The sequence below is a fragment of the Gymnogyps californianus genome, chromosome 2, assembly GCF_018139145.2.
Source record: "Gymnogyps californianus isolate 813 chromosome 2, ASM1813914v2, whole genome shotgun sequence".
NCBI lineage: Eukaryota > Metazoa > Chordata > Aves > Accipitriformes > Cathartidae > Gymnogyps > Gymnogyps californianus.
The window spans coordinates 120,659,918-120,678,362 of NC_059472.1; the positions used below are offsets into that span (position 1 = coordinate 120,659,918).

The 18,445-nt window shown below is 39.7% G+C and overlaps 1 pseudogene; it reads right to left on the bottom strand.

Annotated features, from left to right (window-relative positions):
- Positions 1–18,445, bottom strand: part of LOC127012682 (collagen alpha-6(VI) chain-like) — a 52,342-nt pseudogene that overhangs the window by 16,019 nt on the left and 17,878 nt on the right.

Genomic DNA, 18,445 nt, shown 5'->3' on the forward strand with positions numbered 1-18,445 from the left:
CCATGCAAAAGCTTGGGGAAAAAAGGGAGAAAGAAACACACAAGCAGCAAAAAAATGAGGACAAATGAGTTAATGGGGAATAAATGGGATCACCACACTGCTCTTAAACCAGCAAATTTCTTCTACAGCAGTTTTTTATCTAAAAGGCATAAAAGGAAAGTGAACTGGAACAGCAGGTAGGACATTCAGAAATGGTCATTGCTTCTGTTTAGTATGACGTACACAGGGACAGAGCATGGCCAGCATTAGCAGCCTTTGAAAATGACAGACATAACATCTAAAAATCAACACAAGTGTGCAATCAGCACATCAAGGAGAAGCTTATGAAAAAAAAAAAATATCCATTAAAGAACAGCAATGATAAGGTACTTGCCATTCTGCCTCTATATCTTTTTAGTCCATGTTCCCCTGCAATTCCCTTGTCCCCAGCTTCATCCCAGTTAATTGGAAAAGAATGTCATTAAAATGTGAAAACAGGCTCTTCTGATAAAAATGCAAACTTGTCAAGAAATTACAACAGCATTTTCCCGCTGAAACACAGGCATATGAAAGATTGCACCCAAAAAATTAGTCATGGGTTCATGAAAAAAACCCAAACCAAACCTATGCAATGACCAGCCAATGATTTTTTTTACCAGGGAAAAAGAAAATGAGAAGCAGCTGTTACTTTAATGCAGCATCATAAGACAACAAAAGACATGCAACATCTTGTTTCACACAAGTGAAAGAACTTCTCCCTCTAATCTGCCAAAACCATACTGTTGACTGCAGTGTATTCTCTCCAAATAATACCTTCTATGGCAGAAGTGTGCTGCTTCCAAAATGTGATTTATGTACTTGTTTACTAAAGCACACACTTATTTCCCATGAGAACAGTGAAGTGCTGGCTGTTCAATTTATTTAACAGAACTTCTAATTACTCCCTAATTACTGTGTAAGTAAAAATATCGGAGAAAATATTAACAGGTAATTTCTGTGCACAGAATGTTGAAAATGCCCAGTGATATCAACAAGAACAAGCCCCTGTCAGATTTTCTACATCTATGGGGGAATGTATGTCAGTCAGCAAACTGTCAGAACGTGAGGCACTCCTTACTCTTCTTTACTCCATACACAGATAGCCATTTACCACGAAGGTTTGGGTCTGAGATCTGGCACTCCACTTGCCCACATTGTCTCCAAGCTATGATGTTCAGCAGAATGACTCTGCTTTTGCTGTGGTCATAGCTCTGCATCCACAGAGAGTATAGATGTTAAGCAGCCTTATTAGCTGAAGCCTAATGTATAAGACCAATTTCACAGCTCTGTCCTATTTCTGCAATCTGATCATCCAGCATTTTCATTGGTTTTAGAACTGGTTGAGGCTCTATACTTCACATTCAGCTTGAAAAAAAGGCTCAATCTTTTTCTTGAAAGTCTGATTTTAAATCTGTGATCCTGAGTTGGGACAAAAAAAAAAAAAAAAAGAAAAAGAAAAAAGAAGCATTGCATTTTTCCATGAGATAGAAATTTGTTTTTTCACTCAGCTGTCATTATTGTATTACTTAATAAATTAACTGAAGGAAATCCTCCACTTGTAATTTTTTGAGCAATCATGAATTTCCTATTACAAAAACAGGTCCTATCAAAAACTTCTATAAACACCACTTTTGTTTTGCAAAACAGTGGAGGGGCAAGAGATTTTTTTCCCAGCTAAATGTATTTTGGCATTTCAATACAAGAAACTTAAAATTAATTACAAGTCCATAGGGATATTAATGGTTGGCATATATCAAACACAAGCTTATTAAATAAAGACTGCCAGAATGAATTAGCTGGATTTAGAAACACATGGAAACACACAACAAGCTGGCTTGTTATCTTACTTTATAAATTACCAACTATTTTTTTTATGTTCAGAAAATTATTATTTCTGTGGTTTAGTTCCCTTTTTTAAACTCTTGCCATATAAAACATGATGTCAACAGACTGTTGGACTTGCAAAATTTAAGCACTTGAAAGTAAAGGAAGGTCAGGACTTCTGCTGATAAATTTCTAATTTATTTCTCTCCAAAATTCTTTTTTCTCCTTTGTCCATATATTAGTAGCACAGAGTTAGCCTGAATGAATTCACTCTGGTCATACAATGCAGCAGAGCAAGACCTCCTACGTCCATCTACTTTTATTGTAGGGAAGGCAGAAGCTGTTTTCCCAAAGTTCCTGTCTATAAGCAAGTTGGTCTGAAGCTTCAGGAGTAGGAAAAACCACTGCTAGTCCCACTTGTGTGGCAGCCTCTGGATCCTTGGAGGTCAGAAGAAGCCTCTGCCTACAACACTATCTTTCCTTAAATAATTAAAGTGATGCAATAAATTCAAACCTTGCTGAAAAGACTGCACATGGAGCAACTTTACCAGGTGAACTATAGGAGGGACAAAGGCAAACAATTAATAGGTGGGTTTCCCAAAAATCATTTCAATCTAGCCTGTTTCCCTCAAAGTTAGGGCTCATTCAGGCCATTTGGGTCTTCCCTTTCCATATCTTTGTGAAAGTTGCTTCATTTTACAGCAGCCAGCATCAGATTGTTCTTCCTAGCAAAACACAGCAAAACACCTGCTCCATTTTTATTTAGTGCTCACTGGCTGGAGAGGGGAGAATGGCAGATGAAAGCTTTCAGTTGTTTACCACTTACACAGGTTACCCCTCCTGCTCCTTTAACAAAACCGAATCCTACATCTTTTCACAAAATGCCAGGAAAATTCACTCCATATATGGAAAGTTATCTACAAAAACTATTCTCATTTTTAAAAAGAAATATTGGCAATAGTATCTGCCATTTTTGGAATGGCATAATTCTATCAGCTACATCTGAGTTACACTCGTATAACCACAAAGCAGTAAAGAACAGATTATTTAAGCTAACATATATGAAAGCCAGAGAACTGTTGAGGTAAAAAAACCAACATATACCTTTTGTCCCAAATCTCCAGGAAATCCTTTATTTCCCTATAACATAGAGAGTAGAGATAATTAAATTCACAGTGTCATCCCAGTGTTGTTTTTTAATTGGCATTTGAAAGTAACACGCTGTTTTGTATGTGTATGTATGAATACTTACATTATATGTATAATATATACACTGCATATGTAAAATATATAGAAAGATACATGCACACACACAAAAAGCCCACTGCCGATGAGGATCTACTTACAGCTTTAGCTTGTCCCAGTCACGAATAAAGACTGAAATTGCCATTACACTGGCAGCTAAAGGGGACCAATCTTAGCACATGAAAATTCTTGAGGCATGTTTCTAGTAAATCAGATGTAGGGCAGAGGCTGGTATTTGCTGGTGGTGATATGCCAAGTTGTATTTTTCATTTCCAAAAAACATACTAGCAAGAGCTTGGTGTTGGCCAGGAGACATTGTCTTGTAGGGACACAAGGTGCTATATGAGCAACATCTAAGGATGATAACAACTCTTACTTTTTTTGAATTCAAGGACAGGCTCACGGCTCATTTAGTCATTGCTGGATTCAAAATCTCTCTCCAGTATTTCTCAGGACCAAGCCAATAATGCTTCTGTCAGTGTGCGGGATGAGCATCTCCAGTTTGTCTTCTCCTTCCTGCACATTCCTTGCTCAGAATTTCACCACAGTCTCTGGCTCTTCCCAAGGAAACTGCCAAGGCCACACTGCTCACTTCTCACAAGGACCTTGCCAATGACTTTTTGAATAGCATTACTTGTGTTTCAGTTGTTTGCATACAGGAACTTAATGGCTCCTTTAGACATATTCTGAATAAAAGACATTTTTGCAGCCACCAGCTCTTATAAATTGTAGGAATGTAAAACTAGAAGGAAACTTGCTATGTGATTTGCCTGATGTTTCTGCCAAAACATCATATAATCCTGCTTCTGAAAGCATCAAGTTTTGTCTAAAAATCTACTGAAGCCTCCTGCATCTTACAACCACTACCAGAAATATATTCTAGAAACACAACATGAGCTAGCTTCATCGACATGACAAATGATGGCTCTTGGCCACAGGGACCTTACAGTCTAAAGTTAAGGGTGCAAAACCCACGGTGAACCACACCGATTTTAGCAATTCCTTGTTTGGTCTCAGGTATGTGCTCACATAGAACAGCTAGTGAATTAGTCATAGTGAGTGATAATTAGAAACAAAATCAGTAGTTGTGTAGGTAAGAGTTGTGTAGGTTAGAGTTCTATCCCATATGCCTTGGGATGACATTCAAATAGCTATAAATGGTGCCTGTTGTTTGCATTTCCCCCAGCTTTCCCTGTTGTTGTAAATCACTTCTAAAATAATGGAGAAAATAATAATTTCCTTATGATTCCTCTTTCAGTTTTACCTTTACTCCTTTTTGTCCAGGTAGGCCATATCCAAAAGCACCATCTTCAAATTCTACAGGATGAGGTTCTAAAAAAATCAGGTGTTAATTTTGTAGAAAACACAGAGACATTAGATAGAGAGCAGCCATCCGCTCTCATCAATACGACCCCTCCCTTTCATAGATGTAATTATGTTTTCAACACCAAAGTCTCAGGGAACAATGTTACAATGAAAACAAGACTCATCTCCTATAAGCCACTAATCAACTGGCATTCCAACAAACTGGAGCCATATAAGCAATTTAGCTTGTACTGCCTCATATAGAGCAACTAGTATTTTCACTCTTTTTTACTGAGAAGCAACAATTTGCTTGAATCCTGACAGTATTTATTTTCAAAAGGACAACAGAAAATAGCAAAGTGAGGCACAGAGGGAGATCTGGGAAGGTTGCCATGGGTAGGAACTCAGCATCGTCTCCTTAGTGTACCAGACAGCTACTGATCAGGAAAGGGGAGAATTTCTGTGGGCGGGGGCTACACTGTACAAATGAGCTGGGTGAAAAAATGCCTGCAGAGAGTAACATCCTTCACCCCTCTGCTGCTTTCCACCCAGTAGCCCTGCTGGTGAGTTCAGAGCTGTTCTGGCAATCAGACCAGAAAGGAGAGGTTGAGCTGGTTTCATGACCATTGATCTACTCAGTACAAAAGGCAGGAGCTATACTTCCCTTTCTCCACATCCCCCTAAAAATGTCCAAAGTACAAGGGAAGGGAGCTCATGAAAACACATGGCTGTGTGGGAGTTGGGAAATGTTTGGCAGTTGACAGAGGAGAGAATGGTAGTTTCAGAGAAAGAAGTGAGTGAGCAGGAGACTCTCCTGGGATTTGGGTGTTACTGGGAAGCCTATCACCAGGAAGCCAATTTGAGGGCTTACGGGAACACACATTTGAGAGGTATTAGTTCTATATATGGTGTTTAACCACCAACTTCTAGCCTGTCTGGCCAAATTACTCCACTGGATTGTGAAAATCAGTCTGTTTACTTAGCTTTTGAATTAAAGTATTCAACTACAATTATACAGATCCGTTGACAACACACAGGAGGTTGTAGGAAGTCAGAGCATGAACAACAAAAAGGTTAATACACTCATAACAAAACATTCATACCGTCACTGCTCTTGAAAGCAAGCCCTTACAAAAAAACCTGTGCTACAGCACTTGGAACAAGATTTACACCCAGAAAGAAGACTAAGGAGCAAAGGTAGAAAACCTCTCTAAGACAGGTTTTTGCTAATGAAAGAATTAGAATTCCTATGAACGAAAATGATGGTAATTGTTAGATTAATAACCTTAATTCATACTTGATAGTTTCTGCATGACAAAATCTGTAACCTTTCTTCTCTTTTTCTGTCTTAGCTTACATAATAAAACTTTGAAGTCCTTTGTTAATAGCTTGTTATAGATAACTACAACAATGTATTAGGTATAATTGCAGAATTTATCACAGCTTGGAAAAAATACTGATGCAGGAGAAGTGCCTTACGCTATCACTTTTTTCTCCATTACTGCTAGGAAGGTAGCATTATTAGAAAGCTAATATTTTATCAGTAATAATTAAGTTTTACGGAAATTTTTTATTGCTTTTGTCTCTTAGCAATATGTATCTCCTTTTCTGGTCAATACCATGTACTGAAAAGAAACTTGAAAAATCAATGTAAAGAAAAAGATTCAGATTGCAATCCTGAGTTGGTTACACATCCAGTACCTTACAACCAAACAATACGGCATGTTTTCAGTACATTACTTACTGGAGGACCCTTACGTCCTGGTCTCCCTTTCTGTCCTTTTTGACCATTGATGCATTTTTGTCCCTAAAAAACAAAGTGTACAAAAGAGTTCAGTTAACACACACAAACCATTAGTGTTGGGGCTTATTTCTTTTGTGAATAATAATAATGTTTACCTGAGGTCCTTTGTATCCTTGTTTTCCTTGCAAGCCATACTGATCAGGCTGTCCACGACTGCCCTGTTTTTAAATGACAACAAATCTTTGTCTCATTAAGGTTTTCTCATGCGACCTAACAGACAGTAACATGTTGGGATTTATTATATTAATGTATTGGGTTTGCGTGGCAAGGTTTTGGTAGCGGGGAGACTACAGGGGTGGCTTCTGTGAGAAGATGCCAGAAGCTTCCCCCATGTCTGACAGAGGCAGTGCCAGCCGGCTCCAAGATGGACCCACCGCTGGCCAAGGCCGAGCCCATCAGCAACAGTGGTAGTGCCTCTGTGATAACGTATTTAAGAAGGGGAAAGGTTAATGCACAGTAGCAATTGCAGCTGGAGAGAGGAGTGAGAAGATGTGAGAGAAAGTACTCTGCAGGCACCAAGGTCAGTGAAGAAGGAGGGGGAGGAGGTGCTCCAGGCGCCGGAGCAGACATTCCCCTGCAGCCCGTGGTGAAGACCATGGTGAGGCAGGCTGTCCCCCTGCAGCCCATGGAGGTTAATGGTGGAGCAGATATCCACCTGCAGCCCATGGAGGACCCCACGCCGCAGCAGGTGGATGCCCGAAGGAGGCTGTGACCCATGGGAAGCCCGCGCTGGCACAGGTTCCTGGCCGGACCTCTGGACCTGTGGAGAGAGGAGCCCATGCTGGAGCAGGGAAGAGTGTGAGGAGTCCTCCCCCTGAGGAGGAAGGAGCGGCAGAAACAATGTGTGATGAACTGACCGCAACCCCATTCCCTGTCCCCCTGCGCCGCTGCGGAGGAGGAGGTACAGAATTCAAGAGTAAAGCTAAGCCCGGGAAGAAGGGAGGAGTTGGGGAAGGTGTTTTTAAGATTTGGTTTTATTTCTCATTACCCTACTCTGATTTGACTGGTAATAAATTAATTTCCCCCCCCTAAGTCGAGTCTGTTTTGCCCGTGACAGTAATTGTTGAACAATCTCCCTGTCCTTATCTCAACCCATGAGTCTTTCGTTATGTTTTCTCTCCCCTGTCCAGCTGAGGAGGGGAGTGATAGAGTGGCTTTGGTGGGCACCTGGCATCTAGCCAGGGTCAACCCACCACAATTAAAAAGGTCTATTTTTTTTCTTTACATCTTCCTGCTATGGATAACATATTTCCTTGCATTTACAGATGTCAAGAAAAATTCCAGAGGATCTATCTAACCAGTCTGATTTCAACATATTAAACACTACAGACCCAGAACGAACTAGTAATCAACACAGCAAAAACAATCCAAAGACAGTACTCCTGAAACCACACAGTGATAATGTTCTTGAAATAAAATCTTGTGTGTGGACAATATGCAAGGCACTAAAAATCATTTAATACTGTAGTCACTGGGAAAGACTTCCTGAGCACTAAAAGCAGCGCCTTCTGCTTTCGAGGGCCTAATGCTGAAAATTGATAGAAACAAATGAGAAAAGAAGTTACATGTATCTAACAATACTTACATGCAAGCTATAAATACTTAAAATTTGCAGTTTTATCCATGCAATACTTGGAACATACTCCTGCAGGTGTTTTAGTGTAACAGCATGAAGCATACACATGAAAGTCCAGATGAGGCTCCTGATCAATTAAAAAAAAAATGTTTCTTAAACATATCTACTTTGAATTCTCTTTTTCAAAATTCTTGATTAAGCTCCTACGTGGAAAAGGGCAGAAATAAGAAAAGAATAGTTCCTACCTCTGGTCCCCATTGTCCCTTGTCTCGGTATTCCCTAGGACAAGGTAAAAAAAAAATGGCTGTGAGGCCAAGTTAGGTATCATCTGAATGCTGTTAAAAGTGGATAACTTGTTGCGATTACTTCATTAAAACTTTTCAGCTGAAAGATAAACAAATGCAAAATTTATGCTTTTTTAAAAAAAGAAATGCTTATAAAAACAGTAGTCCAGTTTTGGCCTCCAGTGCCATTCTGAATGTTGCTTAGGAAAAGGTATTTTTATTTAACAGTAAGAGTACTGCTACTCATCAAATTAAATATTGCTATCAAAAGTGCATGCAAGGCAGAGGCGAAAAAGCATTCTCCCACTAAATCAAGCCCAAGCAAGTTAAGAACTATTTTTCGTTTTCACTGTGTACAAGCTTCCTCTGTTAAGGAACTTACCGGGTCACCTACACCTCCTGATGAGCCACGTGAGCCTTTTAGTCCTCTCTCACCCTCTACACGGAAAATTTAATTTCCTTAGCATCATTGCAATTTCTCATTTCTTCTTTTGTCCATTTTTGCATGCCAAATTTTTAAGACTGTCAAAAACTGTCTTGTGGGACTTCCACACAACAACATCCTCTGTCAAAGTCTTTCAGTAAATAGCATTGACCACCAAAAGCAACCAGTTACACATCTCTCAATGGGCCTGGCTGATAGCACTAAGAACTGGCAAATACTGTTACAGCTCTTCTCAGAAAGATTCCTGCAGGCCCTTGTTAAGAGCACAGGGCTGGGGGTTAGAGAGTTGGCAGATTCCTGGCTCTGCTTCTAGCCTGCTCTTTGACATTGGGCAAGTTACTTCCTCGTTCTGTGCCTCAATTTCTTCCTTCGTTGCAGTGAGGACAATGACACAGACTGCTTGTGAGGGCATACTCTTGCTGGAAAGCATTGCACAAGAGGCAAGCATTGGTACTGTTGTATCACAGGAAAAAAGGCTCACCCAGTCTTTTAACTCTCCCTGAAAGCAGCAAGGGATTTACACCAGACCATTTTCTCAGGTCTCTCGTCCGGTTGACAAAATCTGTTTTCAGTTCACTCTAAGTGCAAGTGGGGCTGCTGCTTTTCCCTGGAGGCAGCTGAGCTTCCCCTGCAACTGACTTCAGAAGGGAAGGAGAATATTCAGTTCCCTTGCCAACGGCCCAGGCACAGATCTTAAATGGATTTAGAAGCTATGCTGATATCCGAGGGATCTGTGAATATGGTTGTGCTTGCGAATCTAAACAGTTAGGACATATGTTCCTCCTCCAGAGAGGAGGAACAGGACTTTGCTATATGTACTTATGTTTCACAGGAGTTCTGGTAGTGTTATTTGTGGATGCTGCTAAAGGCAGTGCTCTGTGTGGTAGCCTGTGTGTCTGACTGCATTGGTGTCCTCTGTGTGTGTATACATCTCTCCGGAATACAGGCTGAACCTCACTACTGGCCAAACCTACAAACAGGAGCAGCAGCAGTGGCATCCATTGGACTGGGACAGAGAGACCCCCTAGGTCTTAGTGTGCACTCGACTGGGCTTCAGTGATTGGGAAGGAGGAGTTCCCATGTTCCAGAGCCCATGCGATTCAGTGGCTATCATAACATCTTCTCTTAAAATTGGAAGATTCAAATGATTTGCACATTGGAATCAGATCAGCTGTCTGTAATTGCCTTGCAGGTTTGATCCTGACAGTGGTATTCATTCCTTTTCAGTGGTATTTCTGATCGAAGACCTTTCAGACCTTTGTTAGCATCGTGTTTGATAAGTTCCCATATCCTTGGCAAAGATATATTTAAAATAGCACAGTTAGGAGGAGGGAACTGTATAACTGGTAAGCAGATACCTTACAGAAATTCCACATATTTCTAAAGAATTACCTTTTCCCCCTCTTCTCCTGCAAAGCCTCTTGCTCCTGCTATTGCACTGTTCAGTCCAGGGTTACCCTGAAAAAAAGAAACACCTCCCAGTAAGAACGCTTATATTCTTACAAAATCTGTGATGTTAAATAAAAAAGTCAGTCCTTAGTCAATGCATATGATTACTGTCAACATTAGAAGGAGTTCTGTTTAGAGAGAACAGATCAAGGACTTGGTAGTACTAACTACTTACAAACTGTAAAATATTCTTCTTTAGCAAAACAATAGAGAGATTTACATATATGAAAGGTTAATAAAAAGCCCATGTATTAGACATGCTACAGTCATTGCAATATCATCTGAACACACTGGAAGAACACCTTGGTTTTGCTCTGGTGCACAGGAAACTATGTATAAAGTCTTACGAGTACATACAAGAAGACAGTCTGCATCTAGAAAATAATGATGCACTTCAAAAAACATACAGGATCTCCTCGAAAGCCCTTCTGGCCATGATCATCAGAGGGTCCTCTTGGCCCTGGACTTCCCTGAAAGCAGAATATATCTCAGTAAGAACCTAAAACACTACTTTCATGTAGGAGTTGCCAAGACATAGATCCAAGTTCCATCCTTTCAACCTTTCAACCTTCATTTTTAAATAGTCTCACTCACAGTTTCTTCCCCAATTCCACTCCCAAAAAAATGAGAAACCTGGGGGTTCTTGGACAGGAAGCAATATAGAAACGGGCATTGTGCTCTACATCTTGTTTCATGTTTTGTTTTTTGTTGTGTTTGTTTTTTTTTTTAACTAAAGAATAAATTCAAAATACTTATTGTAATGAAACAGAAATTATTCCAAATATCAAAGAACTTTGTAGACTACATCACTGAAAGGCGTACGCTAACACACATTTCATGTTTTGAATGCAATGGTGCCTTATCTGTGAATAACCAGAGTCTTCTGAGTAGCAATCAGCCCTATGCCTCCTTGGGCACCTGTATAAGGGCAAGAAAGGGTAAGACAGTTTCTTCTGGAAGTGAGGTACCAAGCAGCTATTTGAGAGTATTGTTTTCCACACTTGAAACAGGTATCCAGTTGCTGCTCCCGCAAGCTCAAACTGTTCATGCACAGACCTGCATGGTGGCTACCCATCAGCCTGACATCCCTAACAGCAGGCATTGAATTCTGGAGGCTAAACTGTAACTGACAACCTGAATTATCACCTTGGTTCCCACTGAGGATTGTTTTTATCACATGGACCAAGTCAAAATGTCCAGTGTCTACCAGGCTGGGTTTTTTGCTTCAGTTAGCCCTTCTACAAATGGTGTCTCATCAGTGAAAAGACAAATGGTCAATCCTCTGACTGCCTACTGAAGCTGCCACAAGGCAGTATCTCTTTTTGCCATTTGGAGTCCTAAGTCACACCTTGTTTCAGACTGCAAGGTTAACTGGAAAGGCAACAGTGCTGCTCCGTGCTTTATGAAAAACACGTTATCTGATGTTGGCAAACACAGATAATAAAACACCTTGTCTCATGTATGTGAACCTGCCAGGGTACTACAGAGGTAGGAGGCTTTGTATCTATCTGGAGCCAAATAAAAATTAGTCATATGCAGAAATTACTTTATCCCTCAGTAAATATGAGAAAATGTCCACCTAGAAGACTGTAAGGTACAGATCTAATTATTCTTCAAATTCTCTTCTAAATAGAAAAATCCTACAGGCAACTATTTTCTGGGTATATACCCTATTTACAAAAATACCCACTGGCTATTCATCAGTAGTTTGCTCTTCAGATGCTCGAAGTCCCACAATAACTCTCCTGATAGGAATTCAAACAAAAAATGTGCAAATAATTTGTGGTACAAGGTCTACTCCTTGTGCTTGAGAGTTTATTAAAGACATTTCTCACAGGGACAGTTTCATGAAATAGCCATACTATTGTTCTTAAATCCAAACCCCGACCAATAAAAGATAACAAAACGTTACCGGATATCCAATGTCACCCTTTTCTCCTTTCTTTCCAGGAAACCCAGGAGATCCCTTAAAGACAAAATATGGTATATTAATTCATTTTTATCACTCAGTAACTTTGAGGTCAAGAAGGCAAAAGAAAGAAAATAATGTACCTCTTCTTTTCTAATTCCATCACTCCCATCTTCCCCATTGTCACCCTGAAATAATACAAATGTGCATGAATTTTTCACTTAAACAACCAAGGCACATTTACGAACTCCAGCAAGAAGAGTGACATAGACCGAGATGAAAAAAACCAACAACAAACCCCAAATAAACAAACAAAAACAAACCAACAAACAAAAACAAACAAAAAACAGAGGAAAAACTAAACACAGGAATTAATGCTTGACGTTTCATTTCTCCTGTGTTCCCTAGGCACAACCATAAACTGGGCACTGCAGCAGACATCTGCAAAGCAGCCTAAAAAAACCTAACTTTGACTTCACACTCACTGACATCTCTGCAAAACTCTCAAAATCTCTATTTAGTGCAGGACAAAGCCCAAAGAATACTGCATTCACAAACTGTCTAGAGTCATACTGTACCTTTTTTCCAACAAATCCTTGAAACCTCTGAAAAGAAAAAAGATGGCAAAAGTTAGAAAAACATGTAATAAAAACATTGAAGGATTATTCTAAATCACAATTAAACAGTATTTTCAGAATTTTTGTTTAACCTTTAAACCTCTTTTGCCTGGACACCCCATGTTGCCTTGTCTTCCTTGTGGTCCAGGTGGTCCTCTTGGGCCCTGCAAGAGAGACCAGAAGAATCCAATTGTTTAAATTTATGTGAGGTTTACACAAGCTGGCAGCTAATTCACCTGTTAGAGAGATCTGGCCTGTAGTCCTGGAAAGCCTTCTTCTCAAGAACTGTAGCCCCAGTAAAGTTCCTGGTTGACTGAGGATTAAAGAGCTTGCAACAACAGAGAAATGTGCAACTGCAAGATCCTCATAATTCAGTGACCTCCTATGAAATATCAAATAGATCAGCAGTATCCTAGCAAATATTAAAATATTTTTAATTTCCTCTGCTATAATTTTGACTTCTTTTTAGCCATATGCATTGTTCTGTTAATATTCACATTACACTTACAATCCCAAGTCTCCGGCTACCATTTTGACAAATTTGACTCCTGTAAAAAAGTATCACTATACTAGTGCATCTTAAATTTGAAACTACATACAACTACAGAAATCTCACAGAGCAGAGCTAATATTTGTGGGTCTGGCTGACAGATTTTCCTTGAAAAATTTCTTCCTGCATAGCATGATGAAAGTAAAGCAAATACAACGTGATGATGCCATTACATATCTGCAGGCCTGTTTTTGGAGTACCGCATCTTGACATATCAAGACTTGCTCTTGAGTGAGCAGTCTTCCAGAGCAATGCCTACAAACTATTACAAACTGGCTGACAACACCAGCAGAACAGTTACTGCATCCTCCTGATGACAGCTTGGGCCGTGCTCCTGTCTAATATCCATTATACTGCTCTGCTACTTCCTTACTGTCACTGTAGTTACTTTTAGTTTCCACTGATGGGTCTTTGCTCATTTACCATTTTTTTTTTAATTTGAAACAAAAGCTATATAGATGAAAACTGTTTGCTCTTTTGGGAGCAAACAAACGTATCCATCAATCTGAGAGATGGTCATAGCCTTGCAGTGCACTTCCCAGTTTCTTTCCCTTTCATGTTTTTGGTTTCAGCAACCTACCAGCACCAATAAATATTACACCTGGGTCAAATCAAGAGGATATGGTTTGGATGGCCTTCAAAAAACACATCTAATTTGGATACAACCAAAAATATCTAAAAATGGGTGCCTAGATCAAAGAGGTGGTCTTGACTGGCCAGAACTGGCTTATTAACAGTTCCTTCTGCAGAAAATGACTGGGTTTGTCTCAATTTGTTTACTTTTAGTTTCCCCATACAAGACTGTTTTTGATTTTTTAATAACAACTTAGGAAAACATGGAAAAAAAAAAAAGAGGAAAACAAAAAACCACTTTTTGCAGAAGTCTTCTACAGGAATAAAAATAAGTTCCCAAATAGCTTTGCTAAGTAAGCACCCACCCAGCCACATACATGAGCTAGTCAGGTTGTTGTAATGTATGTCCATTATATCCCAAAAAATGTTACTGAAAATTTTACGATCTTGTCTCTGTTTTATTCAAGTGACGTGAGGGAGTTCTCACCTTGAAAGGTAATAGAGCTTTGTAAGTTCACTATCCAGCTAGTTTAAATGCTCTTTTTTTTTTCCCTGCTCAAAAGTTTTAGTTTTCACAAACACAGGTTTTTAAAGTGTTATAACTTACTGGTTCTCCTTCATCTCCAAGATATCCCAGGTTGCCTTTAACACCATTGGGTCCCTGAAGTTAAAAGATGAGAGATAATGCTATAATACTTTGTTGACCTTCAGAAACTATTGGGGAATTCTGGAAAAACTAAATGGGCCAATATATTGTTCTTTGCATATTCTGTCCCTCTGCTTACTCTGGGCTTCAAACACTGCTGAAAACTCGAATAACAAACAACTTCTTTCCTGACTGTTTTTCTCCTAATGTTTCCCCTGATGTTACTAACAGTTTAAGTCATCACTAATGCATTATTTGTCCCACATTTAGATTTGAAGGTGGCCCAGTGTTTTTATTAGATGCTCCAGGGTGAACAATTTTCTTTCACTGTAGGCCCCAGGAAAAGCTCTTTCAAAGTTTTAAAGTGTCTCCAGCAACTAATTAAACATTTCAAGACAACAGTGAGATATACCTTAATTACTGAATCTTTAAAAGCTGATACAAAAAAAAAATCTTGTACAAGATTCATAATCTGTCATACATAAATGCTTATTTTGCATTTTTATGAAGAATGTTTCATTGGTTTGGGTACTAAACAAGTGTCACCGGCTTCTTCTGCTTCAAATATTTTCTTCTTGAATGCCTTCTGTATCAATAGCAGTCAATTAATTGCTCTTCTGTCTTTGCTGGTGAGGGGGTTGGACTAGATGATCTTCAAAGGTCCCTTCTAACCCAAACCATTCTATGATTGTATGATTGGAGCTTCTCCACACTGGCATGAGACCGATTGCTTTAATGGCTCCACATTTGTCAGTCTGGATGAGCAAGAAAGTATGTTGAGGAAGACCAAAGAGCAATTGCCACCCACAAGACAAAACATGCCTTCTCCAAGCCATTACTTTTGACATATGCCAAACTAAGGATTTGACCCAAGAGAGTCTGGTATCTGTCCTTGTAAGAAAGGAGTGTACTTTAAAAAATAAGCCCCAACTAGATGTTAGCCAAGAAATACTTCTGAACAGATATGGCAGAGATTTTAGAGCTTCTACGTAGAGTCCTGTCGTGGTTTAACCCCAGCCAGCAACTAAGCACCACGCAGCCACTTCACCCCCCCCTCCCAGTGGGGTGGGGAGGAGGAGGGAAAAAAAAAGTAAAACTTGTGGGTTGAGATAAGAACAGTTTAATCACTAAAATAAAAGAAAATAAACTACTAACTAGGAAGAAGAATAATAATAACAATAATTGTAATGAAAAGGAATATAACGCAAAAAAATGAAATAACACCCAAGAAAAGACAAGTGATGCACAATGCAATTGCTCACCAGCCGCTGAGCGATGCCCCAGCAGCAATCCGCGCCTCCTGGCCAACTCCCCCTCTTTCTAGACTGGGCATGATGTTCCATGGTATGGAATAGCCCTTTGGCTAGTTGGGGTCAGCTGCCCTGGCTATGCTCCCTCCCAGCTTCTTGTACACCTGCTTGCTGGCAGAGCATGGGAAACTGAAAAATCCTTAACTTAGGATAAGCGCTACTTGCAACAACTAAAACATCAGAGTGTTCTCAACATTATTCTCACACTAAATCCAAAACACAGCACTGTACCAGCTACTAAGAAGAAAATTAACTCTATCCCAGCCGAAAGCAGGACAAGTCCTTCCTTGTGTAGTCCAGGCAGATTTTTAGAAGTCGAACTCTTTTCAGACTATATTCCTTATAACCACAAAACTTACAAAATTTCTTAATGTTTCTGATTTAACATTGTTCTTTCATATTATTTTTTATTCTAGTCCAATTATTTTTGAAGGAGTTCATGTGACATATCTTTATATAAGAGTTGAGGGTGCACTGTTCACCCTGGTTTGGAGCCCAGGAGGAAAGAGGGATACTAGTAAACAAATAAGTTGTGGGGATAGTATCTTAAAATGTCTATGATTTATGAGAACTGTTTTAGGAGAGACATAATCAGCAAAACAAACCATTCTGAATCCAAGGTGGGCACTTCCATTGTCCTATGACTCCACACAGATGAAAGCTGCACCAGAAAGCTGTCCTAGGCTTTGAGTCTCAGCACAGGCTTAATGAGCGCTCCTAATGTTTCAGTATTAAATGACCCCTGTTGTATAACACACAGGATAAGAGAGAACATTCTTTCAATCTCTGATTCCCCTTCCTCTGTGCAAAAAAAGATTCATAGGCCACAAAGAAGCTCCTACCTGAATTCAGAGGCCTCTTCTGCAACAGGCTAATGTTTGGAGAGTGAAAATCTAGCCTGCCACAACTGCCATTATACTAAATTCTGAGATAGGGCTTCGTGTGAGTAGCTGTTTTCTTCTGTGTGCCTAGATTATGCTGCCAGGCGGGGGAAGCGCTGACCCTGGCACATCATTTTGTGAGAGCTTTTTGGAAAGTGAAAAGCCTTCATATATACTCTCTCCTGAGAGAGAGAAGGCTAAAAAGAGAGAGTGTCTGATCCCCCAAATTTTGCCCCACTTAGTCATCAGCACTGCAAAGTGCTACCCTGCAAGGGGTTGCTTTTTACTTTGTCTTTTGGAGCAGCAAAGTTTGTTCTGGTTGTGAACTGAGGCTCCAAAGGAGCACTTTCTTCTAAGGTCACTCAGTTTTCTGCAAAAACTCACAGCATTAAGCAAAAATACCAGATCACAGATGCCATGCTGGCAGGTGACAGAGGCTCTGGTTTGCCCTGGCAAGGCAGGAACTCACCATCTGGCCTGGCAGAGCATTAGAAATAGCAGCAGGGCATAGCTGTCCTGCGAGTGCACCCGCAAACCTATCTTGGACTTTGCTTAATGTTTATAATGAAAGAAGAACCAAGGGTGGAAGAGATGCTGTGCAGGCGACAAGATGATAAGCATGAAAAGACTCAAGGGAATTCTTTAACTCTGGAAAAGCAGAGAAGAGCTAGAGGACAAAATAAAGCTATGGCTGCTCAAAAAATATACATGAACTAACACTATATAAGCCTGAGCCGCCCATTTTGTCAGCTGTTGGAGGCAGAAAATCTGAAGCCTCCAGCAGCAGTGCTGATGGCTGCTGAAACATACAGGTGAGAAGTAACACCCATTATTGAGTGACAAGCAGCATGTTTGTCCACAGGGACATTGGGACTGTATATAAAGTAATGTTTCATTTATACAGGGGACATTTTTCTACCGTATTTGCACTCCTGATGGTTTGAAAAAATATACTCTTCAAATACCTACATGATAGAGCACGTTTTCATTTAGAATTAATGCACACATTTGACAGAACTCTCAATTATTATGGAAGCTGTCAAAATAAGTTACTTAAAATTGAATAGAATTAAATGTTACACTACTGAACTACAGTACAGAATTTTCCACTATTTCTTAACTACATCAAAGGAAAAGAACACAAGAAAAGTCACAGACATCTGAGGTTGAGGAGGGCTCTGTTGCATTCCTTAACTGGACATTTAGTTAGTAAAAAAAAAAAAAAAATCAAAAGACAAATAATTTCGTTTAAAGTATTTTTTGCTTGTTTGTATGGGTTAACTTTTAACCTCTAGCCTGTAGCACTTCATTGGCATCTTTCCATTGACTTTAATGGAAATCTTTACTATTAAAATTAAATGCAATGTCCTCATGAGATTTTGTTTTTCTGGAACTCCTGCAGAAACAACAGATAGCTACCCTAATTTGTTCCAAGACTGTTAAAAAATGCAGTCATTAGGAACACAAGCAGTCATTAGGAACTTCCTGATGGCTCTGAATAGAGATCTCTGAAAGACACACGTTCTAGGGAAAAGCAGGCAGGTTGCTAAGCAAAACCAGTATTAGAATCTTTAGATGAGCTCATCAATTATACAATGGTCCCCAACCTCCATACCACTCATAACTGACGACTGATTCCTCCTCCTGCATTGTTAGACAGAGGGTATGCTGTGATTTTGGAAGATATACCAAAATCATGCCATAAAACATAGGTAGATAAACATCTTCATCCTCTTGCCTTTTTCCAAAGCAGTCAATAGCAGACAGCTAACAGTGACAGAATCAACTGGCTTAGATTTAAAATTACCAACACAAGTAAAGGAGCTAGATGTTTTGGTTTAAGACAAGATTTTTCCTTTGCATTTATCATTATCATATATCTCAGTGACCAGCAGCCTCAAAAAGACAGTTGAGTTCTCACCTAAATCATGCAGTCCAGCTGCAAGGGACTATTGGAAATCTATTTGCAGCTTAAGAGAAGCTCAGAAAAGAAAAACCTGCTTTAATTA